Here is a 17,425-nt window from a genome sequence, read left to right as displayed (position 1 = left end):
TGGCAAACACGTCTGGCCTGTCAGAGCGAGTGTAAGCAAGAGGAGTTTGCTTTCATCCACCATTGCCACCTTTGCCCTGCTTGGTTTATGAAGCTGATGGAAGGTCATGCTGTACTAAAGGAAACAAAGGAAAAATTTGTTTTCATGGTGTAAATGGAGCGTGGTGATAAAAACTTCTGTGGCTCTTGCATGTTGTGTGGCAGTTCCTTGGCATACTACCTGCATCTTCCCAGGGACTGTAGTTCTGGTCTGCTCTGGGAGCTCCTGCAATGAGACACTGCAGTAACAGAGCTGCAGCAAACCCTGCTGAAATGACATATGGCCAAAGCATTGCCTACAGAACCAAGCTGGAAAACAGCTGGAAAAGCTGACTGTCACTGCACTGAAAAAAAGTTATTAAATACCAATCCCACTTCTTCATTAAATCCTGTGAGCAATGTGGCTGCACACATCAGCCTGGCTGGGCTCAAGGGAGATGACTGATTGAGTGGCTATAGCTGAGCAAGGGGCTCACATGAACTCCAGTCAGCCCTACCCTGCCTGGCTCTCATTGCCTGTGACAAACTGTCTGAAACACACCAATATCATCCCATCTCATGCCCAAACTTTGGGGGTTTTCTCAACTTTATCTCTTCAGTTTATGAAAGGTATCACTTCTGCCTACAAGCTATGCCCCTATGATTTCATAGTATGAGAGCAAACCCCTTTGGAAATCCCTTCTTCCTCACCAGCCATGCTTGCACCCAGCCCTGTGCCACCACACACCACCTTGGGTCCTGGGCATAGCTCTGAGGGTCCATGGCATTCTTGGGCATAGAGAAGCAATGGAGATCTTTAATTGCTCCAGAGTTGGTTATTACTGAACACAGTTTGGAGCTGGATCAACAGTGGTGGCTGCACACACAAGGGAGCCCCAGTGCTGAGCCAGTGCAGAACCAAGGAGCACCATCAACAACACAGGTCTGTCACTAGAGAGTCACCAGCAATGAAACGGCCTGAGGGGACCCAGGGGGAATTTAGGGCAGGTGAGCTGGAGGCTCTCGCCCTGCTGACAGCACTAGCACAGCAAATTATCCCACGCTCAGTCAAGGCTTCCCGTGATGGCCAGGTGGAGGGAAGAAGCTTATCCCACCTAGTCTTGTTGCACCACAGAGGAGAAAACAAATGCAGGAGTGGTTTGGACCTCAAAAGCTACAAGCCTTGTCTGCCAAAGCAATTAATGACTAATCGCATGCTGATTTCTGAGCCTGACTGGTAATAAAAGAATGGACCTGGGCTCAGCACACTCAGGGAGCCTGGAGGGGGAGTGCTGTGGACTGCTGCTGGTGTTTGGGAGGTTTGGGCAGGAGCTGAAGCTGTGTGAACTCAGCTGCAGTGAGATCCTTGATGGGGAGGGACAAGAGAGAAAGAGACAGAGGAGAGTCCTCTCTTACATGGCTGCAGTCACATTTAAGTGCACTTAGCAGTGAGAGCTCACCATAATAGCACGGGAAGGAAATGAGAATGTACAGAACTGAATGCAAAAAAAAAATTTAAAGATGGCCTATTTAATCAGCAAGCCTGTTTTGCTTTTTAGAGAGCTGCTACACATTGGTGCCTGCAGACAGAATCTATCCATCACTGTATAAAGAAGCAGCAGCAGCAGAATGGGATTTTGTGAGTGCTTGCTCTGAGATTTTTACCACCAAATCCCATGTCTTGTGTCCTTCCATGCACAGGGGCAGTTGCATGGGCTGCTGCAATTCAGAGGCTGCTGGCTCTGTCTGTGCTGCCCATGTGTGCCTCCACCTGCCCTGCTGGCTTCCAGGAAACAAAGGATCACCTAGGGCTTTGCTTAGCTTCCAGTCTCAGCCTCTACATCAAAGTTTCCAGAGGAAGGTGTGTGTGCTGCAAGCTCCCCAGCAGTCCCCGCTTTCCGCAGGCAGCAGCAGCGTCTGGCACGTGCTCACCACATGGAAAGGCGCACAGCAGCTTCACCTGCATTTCTCAGGAGACTGATGTGTAACTTGGAGTGCAAGATTCAGACCAAATACAGAACAAAGCAGCCCATGTATTAAAAAAGTTTCAGCCTATGCAAGTCTGCCTTCAGGTGAAGTTAGAAGGGATATTACATGCAAAAAATGTCACTTACAAGCTATCACAAAGTAAGCCCAAAGTGACAGAGTGACATTACTAGAGCACCCCACAGCTTGTGAGCCATCCCTGAAATACAGTTACAACCAGATGGGAAAAACTGGTAAGGTAGAGTTGAGTCACGAGCTTTAACACTTGATTCTTTTTCTGACAGCAACTGCAAAAATAGTATGGAATGGCATGATATGTTCATTATTTCTTTCTGACTTCAGGTTAAAAAGCATCCTATGTTCAAGGAGACTACCCAAAGTTTCAAACCCAAACCTGAAGTCAAAGTCTCAGCTAGGCTGGGTCTCCTTTCCATGCGTGGTCACCAATTGCAGCTGCTCTGCAGGTTCAGGAACACCCTCGCTGGTGCCTGCTGAAGGCTTCTGGCTGTGCAGGTCCCTTGGGTTACAACCACCCAGGGAGCTCATGGGCTGTGGGGGCCCTTGGTCTGCAGTGCTGCTGGAGCATCACACAACATCACTGTGGATGTTCTTCCCCCCACTGCTCCCCAAGCAGGATCAAAAAGGTATAATGAGGTAAAAATTAATAAATAGTGACAGTGTAAAAGTGGGTGCTGTGCTTAGCTGTACACCTCAGGACAGTAGCAGCATATTTGAGGTCATTAATCAGATCATCATCCTTTGTCAGGAAAAAAGAAGAAAACATATTTGGGAAAAGCTGGGAGCCTCTGGCACAGCCACCCCATCTTCATGGGCAGCACCCTGCTGGGCAGAATCAAACCACCCACCCAGCAGTGTGGCAAGTGGGGAAAACTGCTTGAAACCAAGCTCTTGGCCACAAAGGGTTTGAGAATAAACTCCACCTCTGGCCTATTGTGCAGGTGATTTTCTTCATCTCCCAACTCATTATAAAATCTATGAGCTGTGACCAGCTTTTTTGTTGCTACAAGCAAGTAATTCTGCTATTGACATGTCTGTGGCACAGTGAGACCTGGCATGGCCTCCACCAGCTCAGGCTGTGGCCACAGAGAGCACTTCCCCAGCCTGAGAAGATGGAGCCTGGTAGGTGGAAATACAAAAAGGCAGTGTCTTCAAATCTCTCTCTGTATGTGCACTGGGGTAAATGTACAGCAGCTGAGCCAACTGGAAGGAAGGACATTTTGGTTTAATTAAATGAGCAGGCTGAGGAACCAGATGCAAGAATAAATAAAGAATAAAGAATAAAGAATAAAGAATAAAGAATAAAGAATAAAGAATAAAGAATAAAGAATAAAGAATAACTACTGCTTCTCCAGGAGATAACCTCAGAGCCGGGGGCTGGTTTGTGGATGGGCCACTTTCTCCTGCTCCTGTCTGTGAGAAAACCACTGTATTGTTTCTTGGCATGTAGGTGACTTGAACTGACATCAGTGGTGATCATACCTTTGCACTGGAGGGAAAACTGAGCTTTCCTTGATGGCAGACGCTGGCTTTCCCTGCAGTGCACACCAGGATCACCTGACAAATCCCGCCAGGGTGATGCACAACACACTTTGGGTACTGACAGATTTACAGAAAGCTGCTTAAGGTAGAAGGCAGCTGCACAGCAGCTGTAAAAGGCGCCTGCACATTCTTATTTTGTTGTGTTCAGCTCAACTGAACTAATAAGGCAAAAGGCAATTTCAAAGCGCCTTGCAGATTACCTTGTCCAAGAGCTTCTTAAGACTCGCACAACTAAAGTGCATTTGATCTAAAAATACGGCATCAATCGTGACAGTGTGTAATAGCTCCAATGTTTTAACCCAGGAGAATCGGCTCTGTTAAGTGTATCACGTTACAACTGCTGGCACCTGGGAATAGTGTCTGTGTTTCTGGGTCAGCCTTTCAGATCCCAGTTTGTCAGACTAAAAGGGACTGAACCTCTTCTACCTAAAACATAACAGCTCTCTCTGCACTGTGCACTCCAGTAAACCTAATGGCCAAGCAACAGTGCAACAAAAGTCACGCGTGCAGCTGGGGAGAGAGCTGGTGTCTGTGATTTAGACCATCATGAAATCAGTCTCCGGCACCCCATTTTACTGCAATTTGTGTGCTATGGAAGTGTTTCTGCTGTTGAGTGATTTCTGTTGTTTCAAACCTGACAGTGTTCAGTCTGTACATCCTGCCCCACCCTGCAGAGCTAACCCTGGTCCCACTCTCTGGAGTGACAGCAGAGTCTGAGCAAGCCCTGCTCCCAGGGAACCTGAGTTTCACCTTACTCTTTGCTAGCCTAGTGGTCTGACTTCCTTGGGTTTAGCACAGGATGGCTAATGAGCATTATCTGCAAGCGAGGGAAAGTGCAAACAGCTTTTATCTCCACAAAGCCAGCCAGTGTGTCCCCCCCACCAGCTTGGGGTCAACAGCATCTATCTGAGAGGTTAAAAACTAACAGCCTCTTATCTACAAAACCTCTTGCAACACAGAGACCTGAGATATTTTGTTTCCTGGCTCTCGAGACAAAGACCGAGGCTTAGGTTGAACACTTTAAAGTTTCGTTTTGCCAGTTGGGAATTTGCAGGGTTTCGTGTGTACCATCCCTGGCCAAACAGCCACACCACGGGGCTGCTGTTATCACAAGAGTGAAAACTCTTTAAACTGTCATCCTGCTATCGAGTATCCCACTACGTCCAAGGAGAAGCAGGTAGTCAGTTCAAGGACTACAGCTGTTTACTTGATAAATATTGATGGTGTGGAGCAAGGAGTATTGCAACACTGCAAAAGGTCCTTAAAAATGTTCAGAGGATGAAAATTGCAGGCACTGTTGTGATTTTGAAGCTCAAATAATAAATGATTCAACAACTGTACAGTTACCATGGGGATGAATTCTCATTGAGCCTAAAATTACCAAGCTGCTGACAAGGAGCTATTTTTAGTATCAGCAGATGTGTATCTTTAAGAACATCAGCACAGACCTACTACTGTGTGTTTGTGTATGCATGCCTGCTCGCCTGTAATTGAGTTTTCTCATGCTAATAATAAAAGCAAAAATAAGTAAATGTCTGACCGCTGCAACAGACGATACAGTGATTTAGACTGGGGGTGATAAGTGGAAATTGCAATTAATGCCTGATAAATAAAGCACGCAAAGAGGCCAGATTGCCAGTATGTAACTGAACTAGTAAGCAGAGCCCTATCATTACTGTCAGCTAGCGTGCTGCAGTAATGGAGCGTCTATTTTTGGTGTCTGTGAGTATCTAATGGGAAGCGCTCATCTGCCCTGTCAGAGCCCACCACACAGGAAAACGGAGGCTCGCAGCTGACACGAGCCGCTGGCGCAGATCCTGAATCCCCACACTCAGAGACGGAGTTTGTAAGCGCTCTCCCTCTCCTTGGCCCTCGGGGGAGGTGCGAGGATAACCGCGCAGGAGGTGCCCGGCTCGGCGAGGTGCGAATCCCCACCGAGCCCGCCCGGCCCCGCTGCTGACTCACCGCAGCCCCTCGGCAGCGGGAGGGCCCCGCACTGCCGACTGCCACCGAGTCTTCCTCACTGACTCTAATAGGACGGGCTGAAGGCTCGCCTTTTTTATTAAAGCCTCATTTTGCTGAGGGACAGGCCAGAGGGTGGCTATAATGACATCTCGTTTGGTGATAAAAGGTTTCGTTTGTTTTCGCCGAGCACGTAGCAGGATAGACATATCTCTGCTCGCCTCTTGGCACGCCAGAGCAGTACATATACATGTAAAAGGGGTTTGCTAGCAAACCAGCCAAGCAAAAATCAAAAGCAGTGCATTGCAGCAGGATAGGATAATAGGGTATTACAGGAGACAGTTCAGCAGTTTTGTTTAAAAAAACCAAACAAGCTCTTCTAGTTTCTGAAAGGCAGGGATGGAGACAAGGGAGAGGACTGTGGTGGTTCAGAGCAGGCAGCAGTGCTTCTGCCTGCACTGCCATGTGAGGCTCTGGTCACGCCTCCCACAGAGAGCAACACAATAATGGCATTTCAGATAAGAGAGAGGAGAAGAATTAAGGATCAAGAGAAGCCCTTGTGCAGAGACACATTTGGAAAAAAAATGTGAATGGTCTACCCCAGAGGAAATTATGCAACAGGCCAGATTAAACCATCCATCACTCCCCATTTTTGATATTTAATTGGGAAAGAATGGTTAGTTCCTCAGAGTTGGCTCTTGGAGAAGTGTTGGCCATATACACTCTGCTCTGGGAGCATACACACATCTGCTACAGATGTCTGACTCTGCTAAGAAATGCCAGTCTGTTCTGTCACCATAGGAAATTCCACACATCCCCCCCCGCCCACTCTTTTTTCTTAATATTTGGCCTTATGTAACTGAAACCTTGGGGGAGTTTAGTTTAACTTCGAAGAACCCATCCCTGTCACCAACCAATATTCCATGTGAGATTCAGAGATGCTGTCATTCAGAAAAACTGAACAACTTGCCCATGCTGTTGGAGATTAAAGTGAGAGCTTCAGGAGATCCCGACAGATGAACTACCTGGGCTGGCCATGCCCTGGTAAGATCATCCATGTGGGCTTTCTTCTGAACTTCCTAATGCCCTTGCCAAAAGAAGAACAGGAGGTATATGCTGGGGAGCAGAGATGTACAGGCACACAGAAAAGTCTGAAAGGTGGTCTCAGGCTCAAGGTTTATCTGAAGCAAAGCATGTGAATTTATTAATTATATACCAAAGAGAAACCTGACCTCATATTCAATTTTTGTTTTGAACAACCAGAATTGGAGTGGTTTTGTTGTCCAGGCACGGTGATCAGAAACACCCACACAGGCACCGGCCTAGAACAATTTCTGAGAAATCACTGGTACACAGGAAACTGCTTCCTGATACAGAGGGTGGTGTCAGCTCTCGTCAAGTCCCAAGGCACTGGGTTTACTGAGACAAGAGCTGCCACTATGAACACAGTCCTAAGAATAGAGGGGACTGGGGTCCTTCAAATCCAGGAAAAGGCTTTTTTCTTGGCCTCTTAGGAATAACCCTTGCCCTTGGGCACACATGAACATTGCAGTGGCTTGTTTCCTCTTGAGTCCAAAGGTATGATCCAAATGATCCAGATGTGAGCCATGGAGGAAAGTAAGAATGCCCAAACCACAAAGATGACATCTGCCATCCTTTCTGTCCTTTTTGTCTGTCTTTTCTACTGCTGGAGAAGAAAGTGCATGTGTCTGCCTGAGCAATATCAGCTGAACAGTGGACATCCTCCTTGTCTTAGATGAGCAATCAGTGCCTGGGGAAAGAATGCTATTGCTTTTGAAGCCTCACAGATTTCAGGGAGAAATACCAGAATCTAGACCTAGAAAAAACTGAGGAGAATGGTCTTTTCAAGCATAGGACCCTAAATGAGAGTAGTTGTCAGAGTGAATGAACCTATGGCAGGAAAAGACTTGAAATGGCATGAATGCTAAGTACTGCAGTCACATAGCCTGGATTCCTTATTCCTAGTTGAGATTTAGGGAAACCCTGGTTGAATTCCATGTACTGCATTAGAAAAGAATATTTTGCTGTGAACAAATGTGCCAGCTTTGTGGGATTGTAGGATAATTCGAGTCAAAAGCATCTCTCAAGAGATCTCAAGTCCAGAAACCTGTCCAAAGCAGGGACACCTCTGAAGTCAGACCATATTACCCTGTGTTTTCTCCAGTCTAATCAAACCCACCAAAGAGAGACACTACAACTTCTGGGCAACCTGTTCCAATATCTGGCTGTCTTCTTCATGGGAAAGAGGTTTATCCTTCTATCCAGGACATAAGGATGTGGTAAATTATATAATCAGCTTTGCTGTGCCCCAGAGACATCACCCAATACAGTGTGAGTGTTAACTGAGTAACAGCAGTTATTCAAGGGAAGCTGTTGATGCCAGGAACACCCAGGGGCATGAATTTCAGCTGTGAGCTATAAATGACAACTTAAGTGCTGAAGTCTCTGGTACCAACATTTTGTCACCGTTGCTGAATGAATAGTCAAAAGAGGAGCAAGCCAATAGATATTATTTATACTTAATTTTGTTCACTGTGATATGGGCAGAAGTGCAGTAGCAACTAACTAATTTAAACAAATTAAAAAAAAAGGCAAATTGAAAAGGAAGGTGTAGCTAATACAACTCCAGTGCTTTCAAAACGATTTTGCAACAACCAAGGAGTCAATAACCACACAGGTTTTTCATAGCCACAACTACAGAAATCACACTGGGCAGTGCTATACTTCTCCCACTTCCCCATAGAGACCAAGACTTCTAATGGGAGCATTAGACAAAAGGTTCACGTCTCAAGTGCTGGGGTGTTGAGGAGTACTGATGCAGGGCAAGCCCCCAAACTTTGTCCTGCCATCTGTCCTGCAAACCCATAACCCCAGAGTCAACCAGTGACAGGAAAAGGGTAAAACCCCAGCAAGGCCCAACAGCACACCAGAACAGAAGGAACAGCCAGTGCTGCCCACAGTCAGTGTCCACATTTCCACACCCTTTTGTTTGCAGTCAGGGATACCTATTCAAGCCTGTCTTAAATTTTCTCTGCCATATAGCTGCTTTTTCCCATCAGGAAGTTTGTTTCTACCTACAGTTCTCCAGATGGGTCTCTAACAGTCTTTCCTCTCATGATGGGGCTCCATAATCTGCTGTCAAAGTTTCAGTAACCTCTTTCTCTAGGAGTTAGGGGAATTGAAGCTTATGTCCCCTTTTGGGTTCAGTGTAGATCCTTTGATCTAGAGTGTCTAAAAGTGTTTTTCCCCAGAGTTGTTCCCATTTTTGTGTTGGTTCAAATCTCACCTCTGTGCAGTGTTTTCTCATCTTCATTTTCTCTTCTGGTCAGCTCCAATGTGTCCTGAGGAGTTTTTCGTGTAGAGCCTGACTTGCAGTCCCACATCCCTCTCCAGAGGCAGCTTCCACGGGAAACATCCATTCCTACTCTTTGATTGTCAGCCCTCAGCTTTAAACACAGAAGTCAAGGCAGTCGGGTCTGATGGGCTGGGCAGCCCCTCTGCTTCTCACAGGGAGAACCTTGCTCCCTGACCATGTTGGTCACCCTCCCACCACCATCCACAGAACGCAGCTTTGAATCTGAGCAGACACAGGCCATACATCAGGGCAGCTCTCCTGGCTTGGAAAGCACTGGAACATCCATAACGTCATGCAGAGCTATCAGGAAAATCAACTGTAACCATGGCTAAAGCTCCAAAATCCAACAGCATGGAAGGGACTGTAAGCAGGAAGGAGCCAAACTGCCAGACATCAGGACAAGAGCTGCTGGGGGCAATTCTACCACACAGCAGGTGATCTGAAGCAACTGACTGGCATCCAAGATACTGAGCTACCCAGAGCTCAGGTCTTACCCAGTGTGACAGTCCCTACAGTTTTAAAGGTTTACTTATGTGGGAGGTGATTCTACCCCACTGCTCTGATCTCCTGAAACCTGGAGTACTAAGGGAGGCTGTAGGGGGACTTTTGACCAGGGCATGTAATGACAGGACAAGGGGAAATGGCGTTTTCTTTGCTGTGAGGGTGGGTGAGGCACTGGAACAGGCTCCCCAGGAAAGCTGTGGATGCCCCATCCCCAAAAGCATTCAAGTCCAGGTTTGATGGGCTTTGAGCAGTCTGGTCTAGTGAAAAACGTCCCTGCCCACGGCAGGAGAGTTGCAACTGGTTGATCTTAAAGGCCCCTTCCCACTCAAACCATTCTGTGATTCTATGACTATCACTTACTAAAGATCACATTTGATGTCAATTTATTAATCTCCTCTGCTGGTTCATGAGAGCTCAAATAAACTGAACAACTTGTGAAGTTGAAATCACTGGTGGAAAATCAGTACTCTATTTAGTTTTACCATTCAAGTTAACTCCCCCTTGCTAATTTAAAACTTTCTAAAGTGTGTGAACTTAAAAGTAGTGCGTCCTGAATAACAGAATTTCAACTTCTGTGTCTCTGCAACCATATTTAAAATTACTGCAGCCAAAATAATTGAGACTTAATAAAAGATAAGCTGAAGCCATTGCAATAATAAGGCAGCTCTGTATTATGCTGGCTGCAAACTTAAGTCACTCTGGCATGAAGACATTCTTCAAAGAGTCATTCAGTATTGATATATACCTTACAATAACGATCTTTGTTTTGTTTAGGAAGAAGCAGGTAAACCAAAATCCATTTGAAATTCTATTTCTACAATAATTTGGTAGTTCTGGTAGGGTTTGATCTGCTTTTTCTAAGATAAGATAAGGCCTTTTCAGGAGCAGTTATCAAGGCAAGACACACGCAGGATATAGGCAATATTACACTAAAACACATTTGCCCTAACTTTTACAACAACACAAAAAGCACAACTATATTCTTCATAGATTTTACTACATTTCTTTTCCTGAAAAATTAGTTTTAAATCTTATTAATGGCACATGTCCTTTGTATAAGTCTATATTTATCCTTAGTGTCAATAAAGCATCTGCACATTTGACCCTGAACATAAGTACTGTTTCAGCAAGTCACATCTGATCCATGTTTGTGTGTGCACATGCACAGCACCCAGGCTGAGCATGTTTCCTCTTTAGCCCCAAAGCATCTTTGTTTCAGTGCAGATTGGAGAACAGGATCTGCACAAACCAAATGTGCTGTGAAAGGCTCTCCAGGAAAACAAGGGGAAAAGTGAACAAGGGATGGGGACCATGGATCACTTCTAAACCCCTACTGATTGGCAAAAGTAGGCAGCTTGATTTCCAGAGATCCGTGACATCTGTGGCTTCTCTTAAAAGGGAAAAGAAAAAGGAAAAAGAAAAAGGAAAAAAAAAAAGATGGGAGAAGAACAGAAGAACAGATCTATACAAATGCAGATGTGGAAATTTATGTTTCTTATTTCCATCCTGCTACCAGTCTGGCATACTCCGAGCTGACTTACTTCTTTTTTTATGGGAATAAGTTTTCTGTGTCCTGTGATCCAGAATCCAGCCACAGTTCAAGTCAGAGCTGACAGCAGCTGAGGAAGTTTGCATTGGAGGCATTGGAGGAAAGCAGCTGTCAAGGCAGCCTGGTGACTGCTGGCAACAGGACAGGATCAGGTACCCCCTCATCTTCCATTTTGCAGGAGAAGCTGGGGATGTACATACATGCATTTAGTCACCTGCTTCAGTCCTGTGGGGTTTCCTCTGGAACACTGAGTTAGTCTTGTAAACAAGAAAAGGCATTGCAATGTGGATTTAAGAACACTAATAACCCAAATTTGCACTTTAAATGTGAGCCCATGCTTCTGTAGATTTAAGCCTTGAAACTAGGACAATTGTTGTGATGTGGGTAAAATAAGCCCCAATCTCTTACGGTAAAATGCTTGGAGCAGTAAATATTTACCATTAAGCCAGCCAGGATCCATTTCCTCTAATTAAAACATTTTTATCCTAGTGCTGTTTCATCCCTTACCACCAAACAAAAAATGTTTTTAAGTCAGCACTGCTCCTGAAAGTGATCCCATTGACTGGAAGATTACAACTTCCCTGGACTGTAAAATCAATCAGAGATCATCTCCTGAGGGGCAGCTGATGACACAAGCCCCATAGTGTGCCAGAGAGGAGTGAAGTTCCTTGGATAAGGACTGAAGTACCTACATGGGAGGAAAATGGAAGCAATGTATTCTTGAATTTACCACTTGGCTTCCAAGCTCAGAGTTCCAGCAGGATCTTTTTCCCCTAGCTTTAAAATTGTTGCTGCTATAAAATATGTACTTGGGGTTGGAATTGAACATATTATACTTCTTCATATAACTCAGGAGCTTACATCCTTAGCACCTCTTCATGAATGAAGTCCTGCCAAGTTGGTAATTACAAGGAAGACACAGAGACAAAGTGTTTTTTACAATTTCTTTTGATTGCTTATATCCTACCTAATGCCTGCAGTGATGAAGAGCATGCTTAGCTGGCTGCATTACTCCACCAGACACCACCGTATTATATAATGGGAAGCAAAAATAATACAATTTAAATACAGGATATTGCATAAGGAACAGCTAATGCTGCACGCCTCTGAATTTATGGTGCCTGATTTCCTGTAGCTTCCTCTGCTGTGGAGTTTACAGTGTTTACTAATGCAGCTTGGGCACACTGCAGCCTTCCTCTACAGGCACCAATTCTTTTCCAGCAGCTGCCTTTTGCCAAGGAAATTGTATAATGGCACTTCTGCAGCTTTGACAAAGGTGACTGAGGTTAGTCACACAGCTAAAATATAATTTTTGGAAAAGTGAACCAAACTCATTGACTCAGGAAATGAGTTTGCTGATGTCATTTTTGTGTTCCCCCAAAGGCATTTACGTAGTCATTGTACCACTTGAAGTGATATTTCCCAGCTACTTCTAAAAAAAATTTCAAAAACAAGAAACCAAACCAAACAACAACAAACAAACAAAACCAGGAAGAAATTCCCACAGAAGTTGAAAATAATTTTTCTGTTAATTTCATCTGTTCATTTCATTGCAGCTAGGATTTCTCCTCTATGCTGCAAACTGAAGGACACTTATAACTTGCCCTCCAACTCACACTCCAAGGTTTGTATGGAGTTAACCAGATTGTAGGAACCAAGAAGTGACCGAGCAACAATATTTGAAAGTCAAGTGAGCAAACACATCAAAAGCACCCACCAAAAAGCAGCTGAAGAGAACAAACCTACTTAATATTTGGGAAGAGCAATATGACATGGATAAAAGTCATGTAAAAGTGAAATACTTCAACCACAAGCTGAAAAAATGGCCTGGCTAAGGCAGAGAATGCGGGGTGAAGAGAGGAAAATCATGGGGCCAGAGACTAGGAGAGAATGAGAAATGTTTTTTATGTGGAGATGGAGGAGAAGTCACCAACACTGGGACTGACCCCAGCTGACCAGAACTTAAATTGTGCATCAACCAGCACAAATCCTTCTTCTCCCTTATGCCTTCCATGAGATGTGCTTGCTGTTTGCTTTAAAGGTTTCTTTAAAACCTCATTTTAAGGACTTAGGGTGGAGTCCCTACTTTCCCATCATGTTTATCATGCCAAGTACCATGCCAACATAATTTTTAGAGTAGATTCTATGTGCTGGTACAATACACAATAGTGAGCTACAAGGGAGATGGGTCACACGAGGGAAATAGCAGACAAAAATCATTCTACCTGCCAGACTTCTGGCTAAATTGAGATACTTCTAAGAGCTCAGGGAACACGGGAATACAAAGAATAAGATGTAACTAGGATGCAAAGCTGAGTTTTGGGCAGTCAGGAAAGCAGTTGTCCTGTCATATAGAGAAAACTCAGGAGGAGCCAAGCAGCAATGTAGACTATGAATGAAAAATCTGTGGCAGCCCAATGCCATGCTAGTGGAACACCACAGAGAGGCACATTGAAAGATGCAGTTGTGAGCCTTCAGTGCACTTGTTTACAACATTATTTAAAATCAAGTTTACCCTCAAAACATCTAGCCTCCTGTAGATACAATGAAATTAAATTTCTTCCCCAATGCATTTAAATGTTACTTGTTACAAAAATGTAAATGGTTTACTTTTGGTCCTACAGCTCATGTCACCCACTGCAAAAATCTCTATGTTTTGAACAACTTTTTTCTTCACAGTATGGGGAAAAAAAAAGCTAAAACCTAGCTAAATACCTATCATGAAAGCACAATTTTATTCCAAATTTAAACCAGTAAGTAAACTTGTATTTTCACTTATGAATGAAGAAAGTTTAAGCATATTTTGAAGGCCAAATGTATTTCCATTTTGCTTCTCTAGAAACCAACAACTGGTATTTGAGGACTGGCACAGACTTCGTATACTGAAGAAGCTCCACTTTTGAAACACAGATCTATAAAACTTAGAAAACTTATTATTTCCCAGGTCAACACTTTTTATTTTGTTTGGGAAACAAAGCAGATGATGACTTTTATATCACAGTTTGTATGCTTGCATAGTGTAGCACAAGGCAAAGAAAAATTGAATTTGCAATGAATCAACTGAAACCTTCTGGCAATACTTCAATTGTTCCAACATCTTTTAAAATGTGTCTTCCAAACCCAAAATGAGCCATGTTCGATCTGTTCTCTTATGAAGGAGTGACATGTTCTGTATTTTGAAGAAGACAATGACTTATATGGAAGATGTAAGTAGCAAGTTATCTGAAACAAGGGCCAAAATTCCTTTTACTGAATCATCACACTCTGCTTAACACTTAGCTTACTATAACCCTGTATGTATATACATCTCCCAGCCTTGCACAAAGGAGAAAGTAAAAGCTATTTTAGAAGTAATTTAGGAAGCTTAAAAACCAGCCAGTCACAGTGAAATTTATTAGCATCTTTTCTACGCCTCACTTCAACTGCCACTTTATTGAGAAGTGTTATTCTAGTAAAATCCTTGAAAGGAATGTCTCCAGGCTTTCAATGACTACAAAGGACACTTGTAAAGTTAGCTGTTCTCATTAGTATACAGGGGCTCGGGTTTGGGAAGGAGGAAGGGGGGAGGGAAAGGAGATGCAAAATCGATGCATAATTATCAGTGCCAAAAAGTTCAAGTCAAACTTGCCAGCTTTCAGAATTCCAGCTGACCCCCTCCCATATACTTTTAATCACAGTTAACTACCCAGGTTCCACCAGCCATGCCCAGCTTTTGGCTTGTTTCCTCTAGCTTTTTTAGTAATTAAACTACTCATCACAGGGTTCAAATTCAGCATCTGCACAACAAATACCCACCTCCCCGAGCATTTAAAGGACAAATATAAGAATAACTAGTTCTTCAGTTGTGGCTAGTGGTTATATCCTTTGTATCTGCTACAGGACTTTTTTTTTTTTTCCCAAAGAAAGAAACAAGAAAATTGCAAATAAAAATTCATTTGAAGGATAGCCTACACAGTACATCACTGTATTAGAGAGTAAGAACTAATGGCAGATCTGAATCTTTTCCAAGTTGTGCAAAATGCCACAAAAGCAGCGCAAGTTATGAGAAAAAGGATTTCAGATGTTAGTAATTAAGGAGGTTCTAAAATGCACTGAACTACTTTTTTTGCATTTTACATGCTTCGATGTGGAAAAACTGCATTCAACTTATAAATTAGTCAAGATAAAGCTAATAATAACATCGAATACTGGTCCTAATGCAGGAGGAATTCAGTGAGACATCTTAAAAACCCTCAGCATCAATTTCTAGTAGCAGCTGTGGCAGAGAAAGAAATCTAAAATATTTTGTGGATTTAATGTATTCATGAAAGAACTAATCACACAAGTAAACGTAGCTGCTCAAATTGCTCTCTTGGACAAAGGCAAACATCTTCCATTTTCTTTCATGTGGGATTGCTACCTTCTTCAAAGGAGAAGCTTTTACCTCAAATTGAGTGGGGGTTGGGAGATTGTTAAGCTCCAGTCTGTCTGATGTGTTCAGTTCTGATCTTGAAGCTCAATGACTCCTAAAAACCCAACATAGGATTTTACAAAGGCAGCTATTCAAAACAGGTATTGGAACTTAATGACCACCATCATTATAAAATTCTGGTTTACAGATTTTTAAACATTTTTTTGATTGCTGCCTAGACCTCTTCTCTCTCTTCCAGAGTCTTTTTCCCCCACTCTATCCTCAAAGGAAAAAAAAAAACCAAAACAACCCGAACAAGTGACCAACACAAGCCATCTTCCTTCCCCAGTACAAAACACCTAATTTTTGTTTCAGAATAATTTGACTTATAAATTCCACATTCTCGGCTGCTCGAAGGGGCGTCTCACGGCTTACAAATGAACGCTGCTGGCAAACAAAGGGGCTCAGTTGCATCTCCGTGCATTAATAACCGGTGTCCCACTGCATCAGACTATGCGGATTGTTGTGGGGATTTTTTTTTTGCGTGCAAAATGGAGATCTTACAACTGAAAGAAGATCAAGGGGGAACGTGCCTACACAGTTTTGTTCTTATGAACCAGAATTCATTTCCCCTTAACAATGAGACACAGACCCAAAAATAAAAACAAGACCACGTTTATTCAATACAGACAGGTTAATTAAGACAGTAAGTCCTGCAAATCAGGAACACATTTCAAACGCTCCGGTACGAAGTGCATATATTTAAAATCAACAGCTGCATCTTGTACTTGAGCCATTGAGTTTGTCGGGGAAGGGTGGATTCAGGGTTTTTCTTTTTGGTAGAAAAAACTTGTTTCGGCTACCTTATGTGAACAATGCATCTCAGGCTCCATTCACTCATTTGTTATAAGTCCAGCTGCCTTACAGCTTTGATATTCACATTTTTTAAAACTGCTTCATACAGTCACAACGAGAAATAATAACAATAAACGTTAAAATAACAACAAATAAACCCCCAACAAAAAACCAAACCAGCCCGGGAGGGGAAAGAAAACACCTCCCGCCGGGGTCAGCGAGGATTATTGCAAATGGCTCCTGGGAGACCGAGGAGCTCCGCGGCAGCGGGGGACCGGCGGGGGGGTCCGCGGCCCCAGCCGGGCTGCCCCGGCGGGGGGAGGAGAAGGAGGAGCTCCCGGGGAAGCAGAGGAGGGACGGGGGCACAACAACAGCTCGGGGCGGGCGGCGTGCGCGGCCTCGCCGGCTGCGGCTCCGCGGGGTCTGCACCGCCGGTGACCTTGGGGCGGGGGGTTCGGGCACCCTCCGCGCCCCAACCGGCCCCGGCCCGGGGCCCCGCCGCCGGGATACACTTACAGCCTGGCGGAGCCCGCACCGCGCTCCCGCAGCCCGCCCGGCGGAGGCTCCACCGCCGCCAGCGGCCGCGCTCCTTCGCCCCGGTCACCGCCGCCGCTCGTCCCCGCCGGCTACTGCAGGGGCTGCACCACCGCCGCCGCCGCCTCGCCGTCCGCGCCGCCGCTCCCCGCCGAGGCGCTGCCGCTGGAGGCCGCGGATGCCGCTGCTGCCGCCGCCGCCGCCGCCAGCTGCAGCCGCCGGACGGCTTCTTTGATGAGGTTGCCGGAAAGGATGAGCTGCTGCAGGAGCCGGTGCGGGTCCTCCTCCTCCGCCGGCCCGTCGCCCGGCCCCGGCGGAGGCTGCTTCCTCCGGCGGGCGGCGCTCCGCAGCCAGCCTCGTCCGCACAGCTGCTTGGTCACCCGCTGCTGGCCGCTCCGGTCCGGACGCGGAGGCTCAACGTGCTGCGAGTGAGCTTGCGGCGGGGCCGGCCCCCGCGGCGCCAGCAGGCCGGCCCCGGCCCCGCCGCCGCTGCAGCACCGCGGGGAGTAGGGGGCGGCGCGGTCGCGGGCGCTGCCCGGCCCCAGGTGCTTGGGGGCGCGGGGCGGCGGCGGCGCCCGCTGGGCGCTCAGCTGCAGCACCTCGCCCAGCTTGGCCACCAGCGCGTCCACCTCCTTGGAGCCCGCCTGTCCCACGGCGACCGGGCGCTCCAGCAGCAGGAAGCGCTCGCCCGG

General features: G+C 45.6%; 1 protein-coding gene across 1 annotated transcript in view; it reads left to right on the top strand.

The window, feature by feature from the left end:
• Positions 1-10,123, top strand: part of ESRP1 (epithelial splicing regulatory protein 1) — a 45,252-nt gene extending 35,129 nt beyond the window's left edge. The window contains exon 15 of the mRNA XM_063390998.1: positions 8,876-10,123. The gene's annotated coding sequence lies outside the window, so the exon portion shown is untranslated. The remainder of the gene's footprint in view (positions 1-8,875) is intronic.
• Positions 10,124-17,425: the final 7,302 nt, after the last annotated feature.

Source organism: Prinia subflava, chromosome 1 (assembly GCF_021018805.1).
Source record: "Prinia subflava isolate CZ2003 ecotype Zambia chromosome 1, Cam_Psub_1.2, whole genome shotgun sequence".
Classification (NCBI taxonomy): Eukaryota; Metazoa; Chordata; class Aves; order Passeriformes; family Cisticolidae; genus Prinia; species Prinia subflava.
The sequence above is the reverse complement of the archived record's forward strand: the minus strand, read 5'-3'. Positions and strand labels throughout refer to the sequence as shown.